Source organism: Myotis daubentonii, chromosome 12, assembly GCF_963259705.1.
Source record: "Myotis daubentonii chromosome 12, mMyoDau2.1, whole genome shotgun sequence".
Taxonomy (NCBI): domain Eukaryota; kingdom Metazoa; phylum Chordata; class Mammalia; order Chiroptera; family Vespertilionidae; genus Myotis; species Myotis daubentonii.
The window spans coordinates 15,565,528-15,583,395 of record NC_081851.1 but is presented as its reverse complement, the minus strand read 5'-3'; the positions used below and the strand labels follow the sequence as shown (position 1 = coordinate 15,583,395).

Below are 17,868 nucleotides of genomic sequence, written 5' to 3'. Positions count from 1 at the left end.
TGACCTGAAGCCAGTGAGCACACAATGCGATATACAAATGATGCATTATAGAATTGCACACCTGACCTATGCAATTTTATTAATGAATGTCACCCAAATAAGGTTGATTAAAAATAAATAAAAGGTGGGTCTTTTGAGGTTGATTAGGTTATGAGGGTGGAGCCCTCGTCAATAGGATTAATACCCTTTTCAAAGATATCCCATGCTAGACTTATCAGGAGATGCTTTTATATGTTATATAAATGTCTAACCACTATTTTGTACACTTGAAACTAATATTGAATGTCATCCCTAATTGAAAAAAATTAAAGAAGTAATTTTTAATAAAAATGAAAATGCAAATCAGAGTGATCTTTAAAAAATATAAATCAGATCATTACACTCTGTGCCTAAAAGCCTTAAGTGCTCCAGCAGGGGTCAGCTCTCCAGACAGAATCATGCCTGTGAGGGTGTTACACTGCTGGGAGAGGAATGCCCTGTCTTCTTCCTCCAGTAGCTCCCTTCACTGCTCTGGTGATGTGTGGCACTGGTGCAGGGCAGAACTGTGCTTCCTTGAGAGTGAGCTAAGCATCACTTTGGCTGCTTAGTTATAGTGTGGGAGCAGACACACAGAAAATAAATTTAAGCCTTAAAAGTTCTCACAGCATTTCAACCCTCTAAACGGACCTCTATCCTCCCTTCCCTACACTCCAGCCAGCCTGGCTCACCCAGCCTTGAGGAAAGAAGGCAGGGACAGTGCTGCCCGGGAAGTTAGTGAGCATGCATCTGGTCGGAAGTCTGGAGAGAGCTCCAGTTCTCTTAGGACAGAAATGGAGGGATGAATCTGCTGAAATCAGCCACCCATGAGGGGATTCTACTTTTCACTACGTGATGGCTGGATTGCACCTGCATGATGCCACCATGCTCTCGCTCCCCTGTGGGGATCCATGAGTCATCTACAACAGGAAGCAGCTCTCTGGCCTTTGAGAATCCACAGACCTTCTGCAAAGCCCTTAAGCTCACACAGCTGATCTCAGACTACAGATTCCAGACACCTTCAATCCTGGGAAGCAGCCTCTTTTGACTTTTTCATTCTCCTCCTACAAACAATGCCAGGTCTGCGTCTTCTGTACACTGCTCAAGGATGTGTGAGGACCCAGGGGGTGGCAGCTGGACCTGATATCCCCTGGGACATTTGCTGAGTGGCCTCAGACCCAACACTGACACTGAGCTTGAACCTGCATCCATCTGGTGAGCACCACTCACCTCTACCTGGGGACTCCCTGAGAACCTCCCTCATGCAACTTGAGTGCTTCCAGAGACTCTTTCATTAACTGAGACAAACAGGCACCCGGCAGATGGAGGCAGACAGGGAGGCAGAACATGGTGTGCTCTGGGGCTTTTGCTGACCTGCCCCCAGGCTCAATGCTAGTCAAAGCCAGCTTTGGTGCCCTGCTTGGACCTTCCTGTGCTCACTGGGCCTTAGCAGAGGCTGTCACAAATTGTGAATTGCTTTGTAGATGCAAAGAGATTGCCCTGGGAGAGTCACATCAAGCATCTGACATTGTTCAGCACCAGAGTCCCTCCCAGGAAGCCCCAGGAACAACAAGCCGATAGCCAGCTTCAGAGCACATCAGAGAAGGATACAATTAGCCTCAGAAGCGGCAGATCCAAAGAGAGATCTAGGAAGGCACCAGACCCCGCTGAGATGAATTGCGCTCCATGTGGTCAACACCTGTCAGCAGCTCATACACTACACTGTAGGCAGGGTACACTGTGGTCACAGCCAACTAGCCTGAGCATCGAATCACTACATGAATGGGCCAACAGCCATCAAGAATCAACTGCCACAGGAAGGTTCACATAACACACACGGGACATCCCTGGAGCACTCAACTCAGATGAACAAGAAGAAATTGCCACTGGGTTCCACAGGACTCCTACTACACGAAGCCACACTACCAAGACCTGGATTTTAATACAAAGAAACAAACACACAGAGGCAGCCAAAATGCAAAGAAACATGCCCCAAATTTAAGAACAGGGGACACATCCAGAAAAAATGCTAAACAAAGTGAGGCAAGCAATATTTCAGATAGTTAATTTAAGTTAGGTGAAGAATGGATGAAATCATTGGGAACTTGAAAACTGATAGTAGGCATGAAAAAGAACATTTAAGCCATATAAAAGATCCAGTCAGAAATAAAGAGTAAAATCTTTGAAATGAAGAATACACTAGAGAAAATAAATAATTTGATTAAGGAGAGAATCAAATTAGTGATTTGGAAGACAAGGTCACAGAAGACAAAAGCAGCAAAAAGAAAAAAGAACTTTTAAAAATGAGGAATGTTTAGGGGACTTTTGGGACAACATGACACATTAACAACAACCACATTATAGGAGTACAAGGACAAAAGAAAGGTTAAGGGACTACACCATATTAAAAGAAATAATGACCGAACACTTCCCTAACCTGGTGAAGGAAGAGACACACGTTCAGGAAGCACAGAGTCCCAAACAAGATGAACCCAAAAAGGCTTGACACCAGGACACATCATCATGACAATGACAAAGATTAAAGACAGGACATCTTAAAAGCAACAAAAGAAAGACGGTCAGTTACCTACAAGGGAGCTCCCATAAGACTGTCAGCTTATTTCTCTACAAAAACATACCAGGCCAGTAGGGATTGGCACAAAATATTCAAAATAATGACAAGCTAGGACCTTCAACCAAGACTACTTTACCCAGTAAGGCTGTCATTTAAAATTGATGGAGAAATAAAGAGCTTCCCAGACAAGAAACAGCAAAAGAAGTGTGTTACCACCAAACCATTAGTATAAGAACTATCAAGAAGGAATAAAAGGGAAACAGAGTTAAAAGAATAAAACATATCTACAAATAATCACTTTAAATGTAAGTGGCTTGACTGCTGCAATTAAAAGACATGGTAGCTGAATCGATAAGAAATCAAGAACCATATATATGCAGTCAACAAGAGACCTATCTCAGAATGAAAGACATACAGACAAAAAGCAAGGGGATGGCAAAAGGTATTTCATGCAAATACAAATGAGAAATATGCCGGGGAGGTAAACCTAGAGCTGACAAAAGAGACTTTAAAACAAAGGCTACATTGAGCGATAAGAATGGACACCACAGAATGATAAAGAGAGCAATCCAACAAGAGGAAATAACCCTTGCAAACATGTATTTCTTCAACATAAGAGCAAGTAAATGTGTAAATCAAATCCTGATGTACATAAATGGAGAGTTCAACAATAATACAGACGTAGTAGGGGATTTGAACAATCCCACTGGCATCAATGGCTGGATCTTCCGCACAGAAAATCAAGAAGCAAAGAGTGGCGTGGTGCTGGACTCTGCAGCAGCAGCAGCAGCAGCAGCAGCAGCAGCAGCACATATAGTAAACCTGGAATGATGCAGAGGAGATTAGGGTGGCCCCTGCGCAAGGGTGACACTCAAATCAGTGAAGCGTTCCCTTCCCCCTAGCGTGTGACATGCTCCCCTGGCTCCCCTAGGCTCCCCTGGCTCCCCTGGGCTGGGGCCCCTGCGGGTGGGGGTGGAGGGAGATGGGCGGGGGCTGGGGGGGGAGGGAGACGGGCGGGGGCTGGGGGGGGAGGGAGAAGGCGGGGGGGAAGACTTGGGCCCTGACCTCCTCCTGGGCTGGGGTCCCTGTGGGTGGGGGCGGAGGGAGATGGGCAGGGGCTGGGGGGGGAGGGAGATGGGCGGGGGCTGGGGGGGGAGGGAGAAGGTGGGGGGGAAGACTTGGGCGCTGCCTCACCCTTGCACAGGGCGGCCTCACACCTAGTCTTTAAAAAAAAAAGAGTGGACTGAAATAACACAATAGATCAAATGGATTTAATTGGTATCTTCAGAGCATTTTCACCCTGAAGCAGTAGAATATACATTCTTTTTAAGTGGACGTGCAACATTATCTAGATAGACCACATGTTAGGGCACAAAAACAGTCTCAGTAAATTTAAGAAGATTGAAATCATATCAAGAATCTTTTCTGATCATAACTGTATAAAACTAGAAGTCAATTAGAAAAAACTGACCTACAAGTGATCTATTACTGAATTGTACACACCTAAAACCACCCATGCCCCAATAAATTTATTAACAGAGATAAAAGCAATGAAAAGCAAAAATGAATAAATAAATAAAAATTTGGGGATACATGGTGGTGAGAATTGCATGTCAATATACTTGATGTATACTTAAATGTGGTTAAAACTCTAAATCTTATATTTATTTGACCACAATAAAAATTAGTAATTATAGGATTAAAAGAAAAAAGAAAAAGAAAAAACTATAAAACACAGAAAGTCTTGGAGGCTAATTAACATGTTACTAAACAATGAATAGATAACAATGAGATCAAGGAAATAATGAAATAATACCTTGAAACACATGGAAATGAGAACACAACAATCCTAACGCTATGGAGCACAGGATAAGCAGTCCTAAGAGGAAAATTCCTAACATTACAGGCCTACCTCAAGAAACAAGAAAAATCTGAAATACATCATCTAACTTGACACTTAGAGGAACTAGTGCAAAAGAAAAACAAAGACACCATAAAGTGAGAAGAATAAAGAAAATAATAAAGATCAGAGCAGAAATAAACAAAGCAGTAAAAAACAAACATGAGATCAATGAAGCTAAGGCCATTGTGTGTCAGTGGTTAGAGATGTGGTCCATGGAACAAAGGATCATGCGTTCGATTCCCAGTCAAAGGCATGTACCTGGGTTGCAGGTTCACCCCTGCCACCTGTTGAGGTGTACATGTGTGTGAGACAACCATTTGATGTGTGTGTCTCACACTGATCTCTCTCTCTCTCTCTCTCTCTCTCTCTCTCTCTCTCTCTTTCCCTCTCTTTCTCCCTTCTTACCTCCCTCCCTCCCTCCCTCCCACATCTCTAAAAAAAAAATTCATTGGACAATATATACTAGGTGAGAATTAAAAGAAAAAATAACTTCTCAACAAACGCAGGTGCTGGACTGGATGGCTTCACAGTGCATTTCACCAAACAGTCAGAGAAGAACTAGCACCTGTTCTCCTCAAAATCATCCGAAACACTCAAGACAGGGGAAGCCTCCCAAGCTCATTTTATGCGTGCAGCATTCTCCTAATCCCAAACCAGAATAAGACTTTATAAAGAAAAAAAATTATAGGCTAATATCCCTGATGAATGTAGATGCTAAAATCCTCAACAAAATATTGGCAAACTGGATCCAGTAATACATTTAAAAGATTACACATCAGGATGAAGTGGGATTTATTCCAGGGATGCAAGCTTGGTACAGTATCTACACATAAAAAACACGATACATCGTAAACAAAATAAAGAATCAAATTCACATGATTACAACAATAGACGCAGAAAGCATTCACCAAAACACAACACCTATTCATTATAACAACTCTCAGTGAAAATGTGAATAAAGGGAATTCACCTGAACATAATAAAGATCATGAAGAAAGAAGAAAGAAGAAAGAAAGAAAGAAAGAAAGAAAGAAAGAAAGAAAGAAAGAAAGAAAGAAAGAAAGAAAGAGAAAGAAAGAAAGAAAGAATGAAGTGGAAGAAAGAAAGAAAGAAAGAAAGAAAGAAAGAAAGAAAGAAAGAAAGAAAGAAAGAAAGAAAGAAAGAAAGAAAGAAAGAAAGAAGGAAGTGGAAGAAAGAAGAAAGTGAAAGAAAGGAAGGAAAGACAGGAAGAAGTTGAAGAAGATACAAATTAATAAAAGCACATACGGTGTTCAAAGATAGGAAGAATTAACAACGTTCAAATGTCCAATGACGTAATTCAGAGAGCTACAACAAATATCACAAAAATTTATATGGAAGTACAAAAAACACACAAAAAACACCAAAAAACCCAACACACACACACACACACACACACACACACACAAACAAAACAAACAAAATAAAACCAAACCAATAGAGTAATCTTGAGAAAGAAGAACAAAGTGGGAGGAATCATGCTACCTGATAACAAACTATACTACGAGGCCATAGTAATAAATATAGTATGGTACTGGCATAAAACAGACATAAAGATCTGTGGAACAGAACAAAAAGTCCAGAAATAAACCCATACATTTATGGTCAATTAATATTTGACAAAGGACACAAGAATATACAATGTGGTAAAGATAGTCCACTCAAAAAATGCTATTGGGAAAATTGGGCACATAAGTGGAAAAATAAATGAATGCAGACTACCTTCTTACACCATATTGAAGAATAAACGCAGAATGGATTAAAAACTTGAAAGTGACATTTGAAACCGTAAAACTTCTAGAAGAAAATAAAGGTAATAAATTTTCATAGAAATATTTTTTATTCTGATATATCTATTTGGGCAACAGAAGCAAAAGAAAAACTAAACAAATGGGACTACATCAATCTAAAAAGTTGTTGCACAGCAAAGGAACCACCAAGAAAATGAAAAGACAACCCAGTGACGGGGAGAACATATTTGCCAATGATACATCTGATAAGGGTTTAATATCCAAAATTTATGAAGAACTTAAAAAACTCAACATCATAACAAAATTAAACAATCCAATTTAAAAATGAGCAAAGAACCTAAACAGACACCTCTCCAGCGAGGACCTGCAGATGATTATTCCACAAAAAGATGCTGAGCATCACTAGTCATTACAGAAATGGAAATTAAAGTCACAGTGAGGTATCACCTCACATCTGTCAGAATGGCTATCATCAATAAATCAATAAACATCAAGTGCTGGTGAATATGTGGAGAAAAGAGAACTCTCGTGTACTCTTGGTGGGAATGCAGATTGGTGCAACCACTGTGGTAAGCAGTATGAAGTTACCTCAAAAATTAAAAATAGAACTGCTTTATGACCTAACATTTCCACTTCTGAGAATATCTCTGCAGAAACCTGAAACACTGATCGGAAAGGATATATGCAATGCTATGTTCACTGCAGCATTACTTACAATAGCAAAGATTTCACAGCAGCCCAAGTGCCCAGCAGCAGATAAGTGGAGAAAAGGCTGTGGTACATTAACACAACGGAATACGACTCACCCACACACACAAAAAGGAAATGAAGGAAATCTTACCTTTGACAACAGCATGGATGGAGCCGGTGAGTATTATGCTAAGTGAAGTGAAGTAAGCCAGTCAGAGAAATACAAGTTCCTTATGGTTTCACTTATATGTGGAATCTAATGAACAAAATAAACTACAATCAAAATAGAAACAGACTCATAGGTGCAGAAAACTGACTGAATACTGTCAGAGGGGAGGAGGTTGGGGGACTAGGGGGAAAAGGTGAAGGGATTAAGCAAAGAAAAGACTTATAGACACAGACAGCAGTTTGGTGATTATCACAGAGAGAGGGGTGTGTGTAGAAGAGGGCTTAGAAAGGATAAATTGTGATGGAAGGAGATCTGACCTGGGGTAAGAGGGGAGGGAGGTGAGATACATAATTCAACATACAGGTGATGTATTACAGAACTGTATACCTGAAAGCTACATGATTTCATTACCAATCTCACCCCAATATATTCAATTTAGAAAAATAGGCCATTGTGGCACATGCTACAACCTGGATGGACCCTGAAGACATGATGCTCAATGAAATAAGCCAGTCACAAAAGGACAAATAGTGTGTGATCCCACTCACATGAGGTCCCTAGAGCCATCAGAGTCATAGAGGTAAGATGGAGGGTACCAGTAATGGGGGAGTGGATGCAGAGTTGTTGTTTAGTGGGGACAGAGCTTCAGTTGGAGAAGATGAGAACAGTGATGGAGCCGATGGTGGTAACGGCAGCACCACAATATGATTGTTAAGTTGAGTTAAGGACCACTTAACAGCACTGGACTGTGCTCTGAAAAATAGTTAAAATGGTAAATTTCATTGTGTATATATTACTGTGATAATAATATACCAAAAAAAAAAAATAGAAGGCTCTGTCCTGGGTGTGGGAGAAACAGGTAGAGCTGTTTTCTATAGGCCCTACATGGGCAGTTGGGTCACTGTCAATATCCTGCTGTGAGATTTTTGTAAGATATTATTGAGAGAAACCAGGTCAGATTCCATGGGCTACCTCTGTGTTCTCTCTTATAAATAATGGAATCTACAATTATATTTTTAAAAGGTTAAAAACTAAAAGGGGTGACAACCAGATTTGGTTGTCTTGCCCCAGGGAATCTGGTCCAGCAGGTCCACTTGGGGTCAGGGCTGAGTATAAGGAATTGCCCACAGGAACTGGTGGTCAGTGGGATTGAGGGCCACCATCCAGACCAGTGACCTACACAGCTAAGTTCTCATCCCATCATGAAGCTTCCACAGCTTTTAATACAGCTGCTGTGTCTCAGCCACCTCTAATGCGATCACTCGGGGGAACAGCTCCTTCACTGTGCCACCTGGTTTCTTAAGGGAGCTTCAAACCTTTTAACCATCTCACAAAACACAACACAGGTAGTGCAATCCTCCCACAGTGACCCTCTGCTTCATTAAACCACATCCACCAAGTGACAAGGATGGGCCTTTTGTGCCATTCCAGAAACGCTGGGCCAGGGTCTCGTCGACAGAGCAGATTCACTTCTCCGTGCCTTGGTTGGGACCTGGGTACAGGGCCCAGGAGTGACGCAACCCAAGGACAAGGATGAAGGAAGGCAGCATTGTCCTTGGAAGCATGTGCCTTTTAATCATCTACAGATCTCAACTGTAGAAAAGATACCTATGCCCTGTTAAAGGTCAGGAAAGATAAATAGTTTTTCTCTTTGTACTCGACAGAGTGGTGCTCAAAATGAACTAAAAATAATACCCTGTCTTCATATGCTCTCTCCTTCCTTAGATGGCTCCAATTTTCCTGTCAACTTGAATGCGAGATGGAAGAAGTAATGCTGGTGGATGAAATCAACACATCCCTATTTTAAGGGGTGAAACGTAGATGAGAGACGGAGTGTCACTCATTAAAGGTTTGGTACTTACTCTGTGGTCAAGTAGGGAGTTTGTAATTGTCCATCCAAACCTGTACCATTAGGGTAACAATGTAGGGCTGTCATGAAGGCCTTTTCAGTGTCTGTACCCCATAAAATCTTGCTCTTTTTGGTCCATGATGTGGGCCAGGGAGCCACCAAAGCTCATCCTCTGCACGCAGTGACTCAGGGCTCCAGGGCTCCCCTGGCTTGTGGATTTAGCTGGCAATGAGCACAGCTCAATGGTGTAGAGGTCGGACAGACGAGTGGTGTCAGGATGGCCTGGGAGCAGCCACTCATGGCTATCCTTGCCTCTGGCCAGAGCTCATTCACATGGTGAGAGAGGCTCAGAAATGCAGAACAGCACAAACTCCTTGCTACTTGGCACACAGGGCAGCACACTCACCCTCTTGTTCCTTTACCTGTGCAGCCAGCCAACTCAGTCACCTTCAGGAAGAACATCCAGAAAGAATAATAAAATGAAAGTACCTCATGCCAATCCACATAGCACTTCCAAGTACTAAGAGTAAAAACTCACTGTCCATGCATTTCTACAGAAAGGCTACTTGCTGTCCAGACCCATATTCTTGCTCTTTTTTCTTCTTCTCAAAAGAAGAAAACACATAATTCTGGAGCCATCGAGATGGAGCAGATCAATGGCCAGCTGTCCACCCAGTGATGTCAACCATGGTCTCAGAGAGAATAGTATCTGCGGACTCCAGAGAGAGCAGCAGTGGGCTGAGTGGGGAGAGAATTGAGAACTTGACCAGTGACCAGCACGGTGGTGAGCTGATTTGTCTTGAAGGCAGTGAGTCTTAGCACTGCTCTGTGCGCCGGATGGGAATGACTCAGAGAGGACTGGACCGGGGGCCTGTTGGAGCCAGAGTGGCGGCTGCCCTGGACCCTTCCCCCTTCTCCCCTGTCCGGGCCCTGGACTCCAAAGTATTGTGGTGACTCCTGATTATTTTTCTTCTTTTTCTCTTGCCAGTTTTCCTTGAAAACCATCCTGTTATATGAAGCTTCCACACAGCTCATGAGTGGAGAGGAGTGTAAGGTTCTGAGAGAACCAGAGCTTCTAGCAGAAGAACCAGTAAGGTGGCTGAAATCCAGGGAGAGAGGAGCTGTGGGTGAGCTGGACCCTCACAGAGCACACCCTGGAGGCCAGCATAGGCTCTGCGCATGCTGATGCTGAGGTCACCCCCAGAGCTGCTGAGACACAAGTGACTCTGAACTTCATATGCTCCACAGCCTTACACAGGGGGCTCTCACCTCTGACACTCCATGGTGGGAAGACAGACTGTGGAGCCCCGTCCAGCAGGGGCAGCACATCCATCACCAGCCTCATGTGAAGTCTGGAAGGAGAAAGGATCTGCATGTGAACAGGCACAGGGCTCAAGTGCAAGGGGCCAGGGCAGTAGAGCCCCAGCCTGCAGACCCACCACACCCTGCACTTTAGTTCCAAGTACAAGCTCTTTTTTGCAATGGTAACAATTGTAGATTTGACTTTGAAGAAAAAATAACCCTAATTATATTAGAGATTTCAATTTTGGTTTGTCACATCTCCAGTACATGTTAGCTGAACCCATTGTGGTAGTCATTTCACAATGTAGGTGAATCAAACCATCCTTTTGTCTGCCTTAAACTTATACAGTGGTGTATATTGATTATTTCTCAATAAAGCTGGGAAAAATAAACAGTGCCTTAATAAACAGGAAAAAAGTGGTTATAGATGCAGTAGAATGAAAACACCATAACTAAGAGAAAACAAATCAGGATACACACATTAGAAATAGTATCATCTTGCCCTGGAGGCGTGCTCACTGGTTGAGCCTTGATCTATGAACCAGGAGGTCATACATGGAGTCCCTGTCAGAGTGCATGGGTCTCCATCCTTAGTAGGGGGCATGTAGGATGCAGGTGATGAATGATTCGTTCTCATCATTCATATTACTACCTCTCTCTCTCCCTCTCCTTTCCTCTCTGAAGTCAATACAACATATATTAATATAAATGAATTAATAGTATCACCTCAAAAAGGTATCTAGATATATAAATGTACAAAAGACAAAAGGAAATACTTTGAAATGTTGACAGTGGTTAACCTTGGATAGTGGAAAGAAGTGATTTCCTTTACTTTATACTATTCTTTTTAAAATTCTAATGATCCTATATTATTTTGATAATGAAAAAAATCTTCTAAAAAACATTTAAGTAACTTTTTTTGGTGTAAAATGCAGTTTGCATCCATGTTCAGTGACCATCCACTTATCTTTGAGAAGCTTAAAAAGTGCTTTGGGTTGTGAAATATCCTTTAAAATGCATTCTTGCACTCCAACAGCTCCTGAATGAGAACACTGGGCTTTGGAGATGCTGGGTCTGCTTGGAAAGAATAATGAGCAGGGGTTGGAGGCGCGGTAGGGGATGGGGCGGGTCAGCAACCCTGAAGAGAGGCTCTTAGGCAGGATGCTTCAGGGTCCACAGCTCAGGCTGTAGTTGAAGAATTCCTCATTGGAAGGCTGATATCTAGAGTAAAGTTTCAGATTTGATAAACTTAGGACATGAGCCACAGTAACTTTTTTTAAAACGGTTTTTGCCGTTCTTATTGCAAAATCTATATATATAAAAGGCTAATGTGCTAAGGATTCCACCACCTGACCACTCGCTATGAAGAGCACTGACCACCAGGGGCAGACGTTCAATATTGGAGCTGCTGTGACCTGAACTGGCCATTTACAGAGGAAGGGCACTGCGCACCCAGAGTCCACAAGCAACACTCCGCTTTTCCCAAGTGGGGCACAGGCCCCGCCACGAACGCATGGCACAAAGCCCACAGGCCAGCCCAGCACAGAAATGGTGGCTGTGGGCACCAGGTAATGATGTCACATAGTAATGCCAGGCTTCCTCTCCCTAGCGACTAGCCTCCTTGGAGTTTCTTCACCCATTTGCTTTATAGCCAGGTGCAAACATTTTACACTTTCACCAAATGTCTTTGAAGTGTTTTCATGTGCCTCATCTCATTTGATCCTCACTGAAGTCCCGGAATAGGTAGAGAGGAGACTTGGTAGAATCCTGTTTTTATTTTATTAGCCAGAAAATGGAGGTTTAGAATGTTTTAAAAATTGACCCAACTGAAAAGAAGCAAGAAATGGTAGAACCTGAACATGACTTCAGGTTTTCTCACTGCACGGAATATAGTCAAACAGGGCTATAGTTAAATATTTCTCCCTTTGTTATCTCTGCATGATCCACAATAATAATCTACTTTCATATTGGTATTTATGCTGTTTTGCTGGCAATATCCTGAAAAAGAAATTGGGGCACTTCACTAGGCTGGAAAAAGTTTACCTAATCAGAAAGCAGGTCTAAGTAAGCGAATATATATATATATATATATATATATATATATATATATATATATATATATATATATATATAAAATCACTGCCGCCAGTTGCATGTGTTTCCATCTGTCATTGTTGATCGTGAATTTGGTATACACTTCTATTATTGAGAAAGGGCAAATAGTGATCTTACATTATTTCTTCTAATTAATTTCCTTTCAATGTGCACGAATTCATGCACTGGGAATCTAGTAATTAAATAATACTATCAAGACTCCTAAGAGAAACATATATATACAGAAAAGATTTTTAAAGGATTCAGATCTCCGAAGTCACAGCTCTATGGTTCTAACCTCAACTGGGTCTATAGAGGCTGACAGGAAAAATAGAATGAGCACTTGCCCTGGGTTCTCATTTGATCTCTGCTATTAATAGCTGGTGGTCTTGGGGATTTCACTTACCCTTTCTGGGTCTCCTAGCTGCATCTATAGGATGAGGGTAAAATTAGACCTCTTAAATAAGGTTTCTACAAACGCTTCAAAAAATAATTGTAGGTTCAGATTTCTACAATGTTCCTAAATATCTCAGCAATAATAAACTTTTCCTTGTTTTAAACTTTGTGGTACAAAACTTCACAAAAATGTAAACACAGTTTTATAATACTACTCATTTCAAAAATATACAACCTCTATAAAACTTATCCTATAACATTTTGGTAGATACTATTAAACATTTCTTAGTAAATGTACTATAACCCAAATTCGTAAATTTAGCATTATCTTTTTAAAACATCAATTGCATATTCTTTGTATTGGTGTGAAAAGGCTCAGAAAATACAGATGTGTTGAGCACTATATGTCACTTGTATTAAAATTCAACAAGTAACTTTCCAGGTATGGAAAACTTCAGCTGAAGCCAATTTTTGGGGTGTAAAAATCAACTCTTGTAAACATCAAATTAAAGTGTGGCTGTATTTTCTGCCTTAAAAGTTAAAAAACATAAGAGTTGTTATTTAACTCACTCAAATGGTTTGTGAAGCTGAAATACTTCCAGGTAAGGTCTGCCCCATCCTGACATTAGTTTAGTGCAAGGACTGAGAGCCACATGTCACCTATTCTCTCCAGTGAGGAAGGGAGCTGTGTGTGAATCATTCCTGCCACTAAGCCCCTCGGACAGCCAGCCGCTAGGCAGCAAGGATGCCAGCCTCAGCTCACAGGTGGGAGAAGTGCTGCCATCTCTCTCAGAACACTTCCAATTTCCGCCCGAGAAGGACAGGCCCTACCAGCCAAGACCAAGTCAGGCCACTGCTGGGCTCTAAGTAAAGACTGACGATTGTCTCTACCTCTTATTTCTTCTGAGACCAAACCAACCAACCTCCCATGCAACCAACCAACCTCCCACCCAACCAACCAACCACCCACAACCAACCACAATTTAATAATCATCCTTGCACTGAAGCCACTGCTGAATAAACACCAAGTTGTATATGGGCTCACGTGGTGACTACCCTCCAAGACACATATTCCCAGGCCTGGAATAAGCTCTGCCCCTGCCCATTTTTTTCCCCTCAGCTCGACTCTCCACCCTCCCCCGCTCACTCCCCCCCCCACACACACCCTATTTGACCAGGTCATTAACTTTCTAGGGACTACAGATCTGTCTTGTCTCCTGGCTTGAGACACAAGCCCCAGAGAAGCAGGACACCTCACTGCCTGGCTTAATAGACAGGAGGCCCTGCTGGGGTCTGGCTGGAACTCTGTCCCCAGCTGCCACCTGTCAGCTCAGCAGCCACAACTCCTCCAGGTTCAGGGAGCACATGTAACCTGCCCCACAATGACAGGAGACCAGACCACACTGGGGCTATTGGTCTCTCACTGGGGCTCTTGGTCCCAGGTTGCAACTTGATGGAACCTCTCCACTCTCCTGCTTTCTCCCAGGAGCCAGGGGCTGGCCAAGTCCCACCCTTCGGGAAAGTGACTCCTTGGCTGCCCCCACAGAGCAAGGCCCAGGGGAACCCCAATCCTCCAAGCGTTTTAAATACCTGACAAGCCCAAGTTCACCCTTGGAATGAGCCCTTCCCGCCCACAACAGCCACTACCCCGTGGGACACTCCAAGTCCCAGCACCTGGGACAGCCATGGGCAAACTATGGCCCGTGGGCAGGATTTGGCCAGTGTGAAATAATAAAACTAAAAAAAAAAAAAAAAAAAGACCGCACCATTTCATGTAATGATGTTTACTTTGAATTTATATTAGTTCACACAAACACTCCATCCATGCTTTTCTTCTGGCCCGCCAAGAACCCATTGTGGCCCTCAAATCAAAAAGTTTGCCCACCCCTGTTCTAGAGACAACTGCCTTTCCAGCTCACTTGAGTGGAGAAGGTCAGGAAGCCAGGATGTCTCTCTGTTGCTTCCCATTCTTCCAAAGCTCTGGGCAGAAGAACGCCCAGGGCAAGAGATGTTTCTGTTGCTGGGGAAACAGGTGCAAGCACCACCACCAATACCCCTCACCCTCTGGCACGAGGCACACACAGGTAACCAAGGGCAGGCCCTTTCAGCTCACACTTGGGCGCCAACTGGGGGTCACACCTGGGGAGCCCACACCTCTTGCCCCTCATCCCGGCTGTGTGCATGTGTGTGTGTGTGTGTATGTGTGTGTGTGTGTGTGTGTGTGTGTGTGTCCGGGATGGTGAGGGGAAGAAAGCGGGGGATGAGGGATGCTCATCCTGGGCTCAGGAGCAGGTTGGTAAGTGTCAGAGGTCTGGAGGGTGTTGGAGGGTGTGTCATGTTCACTGCCCAGGTCATGGCTCACAGGAAGGGAAGCTGAGTGCTGGGGTCGGAGCTCTGCTACCCACTTGTTAAATCACAGGTGTGCTCAAGGGGTCATCAACTTCACTCCCTGCCTGGAGGTCTTTGCAGATGCCCCTGTCTGCCTGATCTGGGGAGCAGAATGGGTGGTGGGCATCTTCCCCACTGGTAATGCCCGGGGCCCCTGATGCCTCCTGGCCCAGTAGCAGGCTGTGTCTATGCAGAGCTCCAACAAGGGCAGCGTTGAGGAGCTGGCTGACAGGTTCACTTAGGCCCTCAACGGGTACAAAGTACAAGTGCGTCAGGACAGGAAAACCGTCCAGTGCCAAATTGAGATGAGAGCTGGCCCACACCCAGGACCCTGAGGTGACTGGGGTGGGACCAGAAGTCAGACTCAAATCTGGGGCCTCAAAGTTCTCACAAGCCCACTCCCAAAGTGATCTGTACCTTCAATCCTCCCGACCAGCTCCCTGGTAGGGGAGAAAAGCAGTCTCTCTTCCTGTGCTTCTTGGGATCAGAGAAATGGCATCTGTTGCTGTCTTTGCCTCATGCTCCTTTCAACAGATGAACTCCCTGCCCCAAGTATCCTGTGGACCAGCCCCAGCCCGACTGTCCTTGTAGGCCTTCTCCAAGCCTTACAGATCATCCCACTTGATAGTGCTGTGTATTTAAAAAAGAAAAAAAAAAGAGGGGGGAAGAAGGGGTAGGGGGGTTAGGGGCATAGGAAGGGATTAAGTTCTTGAATACTTTTCTCTGCAACCTATCACCTCACAGAGGACGACAAACCATTGCGGCGTGGCCAGCTCAGGAGCTGTGGCCTGACCCAACTCCATATCATCCTAACAAGGACAGAGTTTTCCTCAGTGATTCAGGCTTTCACTGTGGCTCCACCTTGACACAAATCAATTGTTGCTAGCTCAGCAGGGCTGCCAGGAACATCCTCACTGTGTCCTCACAGACTAGGTCTGCCATGACACAGGACCACAGATTGGGTGGAAGGTTCCTGATGCCTCCTGGCTCAGTACCCACTCTGTCTTTGCAGAGCTCCAAGGAGGACATCATTGAGGTGCTGGCCCATGGACCCGACTACACCACCTACGGGGTCAGGGTGCAGGTGCACCAGGCTGACGACACAGACCAGTGCCTGTCTGAGGTGAGAGCTGGCCTCGAGGGTCTCTACACCCACAACCTCAACACAACCTGGCAGTGCCCAGAACCCACACTCAAATCTGGGGACTCCCCGGGCACCCTCCCAGGACTCTCCCTAGTGTCCCACAGCCCCAAGACAAAAAAATGCGGACCCCCACGCCCCCCTCCAGCAACATGGGACGGTAGAGAGACGCTCCTCACATATTTGTAGCAATATCAGAGAGAGAAATGTCCTGTGACTTCACAGTGGACCATGAGCACTTGGGCATTTTGCTGTTTGTGTTGGTTAAACTACACTTGCCACGTATCCTCTGGAGCACTCAGCTCCACTGTCCTTGCAGACGTGGTCCAGTCGGGGAGGTCGTTTGCCCAGCGATGTGGCCTTTCAGTGCTGATGGACATGGGCCTAATGCAGTTCAGCTGCCATGTCAGCAGTGCTGCCCGGAACACTGATGTGTGTCGGAACGGACTGTGTTAGGTTGCTTGCTTGCGCTGCCATAACATAGGGCCACACTGGGTGGTGTTAACAGCAGACATTCATTTTCTCACCATTCCGGAGGCTAGAAGTGAGAGATGGTGCTGTCAGCGGGGCTGGTATCTCCTGAGGGGGTCGCTCCTCAGCTTGTAGATGGCTGTCTTCTCTCTGTGTGTCACATGGACTCCCCTCTGCACTGCCACGTGTCCTCCCCTCCTCTTCTAAGGACTCTGGTCAGATTCGATGAAGACCCACACCACTGAATTCACGTCACCTGAATGACTTGCTTGAAGACTAAAACTCAAATGCAGACACATAATCAAGTTCGAGGGGTTGCAAAGTCATGGGATTAGGGGTACACAATTCAGACCACAGGACATGTAATGTCCCCAGCTGGAGATGGATGCCCACTGCTGGGGGAAGGACGAGCATGTGTAAAATTTGAATGGCTGCAGGCAGATTCCAAACCCAAAGGGCTGTGGCAGGGACATTGCCAACAGCAGTTTCTGATGATGGCTGCTGCCTTGCTCCCAGCCTGGCCCGGGAAATCTCACTCATTGAAAGTTTCACCTGGCCGACATCAAGGTGTCCAACTCAAACACAGTGTTCTGTCCCTGGAAATTGCCTCATGGGGACACTGAGGCACCTGTCACTTTACACCTACCACATGGATTACCTCCTCGACAAGTCCTCGGGTCAGATTCCTGCCCCGTGATCGCCTTTCTCCCATCTGCAGTCTCCAGGCATTTGCCACCTTGCGGAATCTGCCATCTCCATAATGAGGGTCTTAAAATGCCTTTTAATGTAAAAGGATAAAACATAACTTGCTCTTTTGAAGTCAAAGGCTTTCACAGGCCATATCTACCGTGTACACTGTTCCCACGCTGGGGAGGGACAACGTTCCCACACCCTTTCCACCCATGTCAGTAGCAGGGAAGTCCCCGGTACCTGAGAAGGAATGTCATGCAGGACAGTACCCAGTTCTGACCTGCATGCCCTTGAGCAGGCATCTGATATTTCCTAAGCCTCTGTGTTCTCATCTCTATAACAAGGACCTTTCTTTGGGACTCACAGGGCCCGGGCTCTTCATATACACTATCACGAAAAGGAGGTTGGTTGATCCT

The 17,868-nt window shown here is 44.6% G+C and overlaps 2 non-coding genes across 2 annotated transcripts; both read left to right on the top strand.

Moving 5' to 3' along the window:
• The first annotated feature begins 406 nt into the window (after nt 1-406).
• LOC132214039 (small nucleolar RNA SNORA74) lies at nt 407-609 on the top strand. The gene has a single exon (XR_009448139.1). It is a non-coding gene; the product is annotated as a small nucleolar RNA SNORA74 (small nucleolar RNA).
• Nucleotides 610-3,385: 2,776 nt separating this feature from the next.
• On the top strand, nt 3,386-3,489 carry LOC132214010 (U6 spliceosomal RNA). Its single transcript, XR_009448115.1, has one exon. It is a non-coding gene; the product is annotated as a U6 spliceosomal RNA (small nuclear RNA).
• Nucleotides 3,490-17,868: the final 14,379 nt, after the last annotated feature.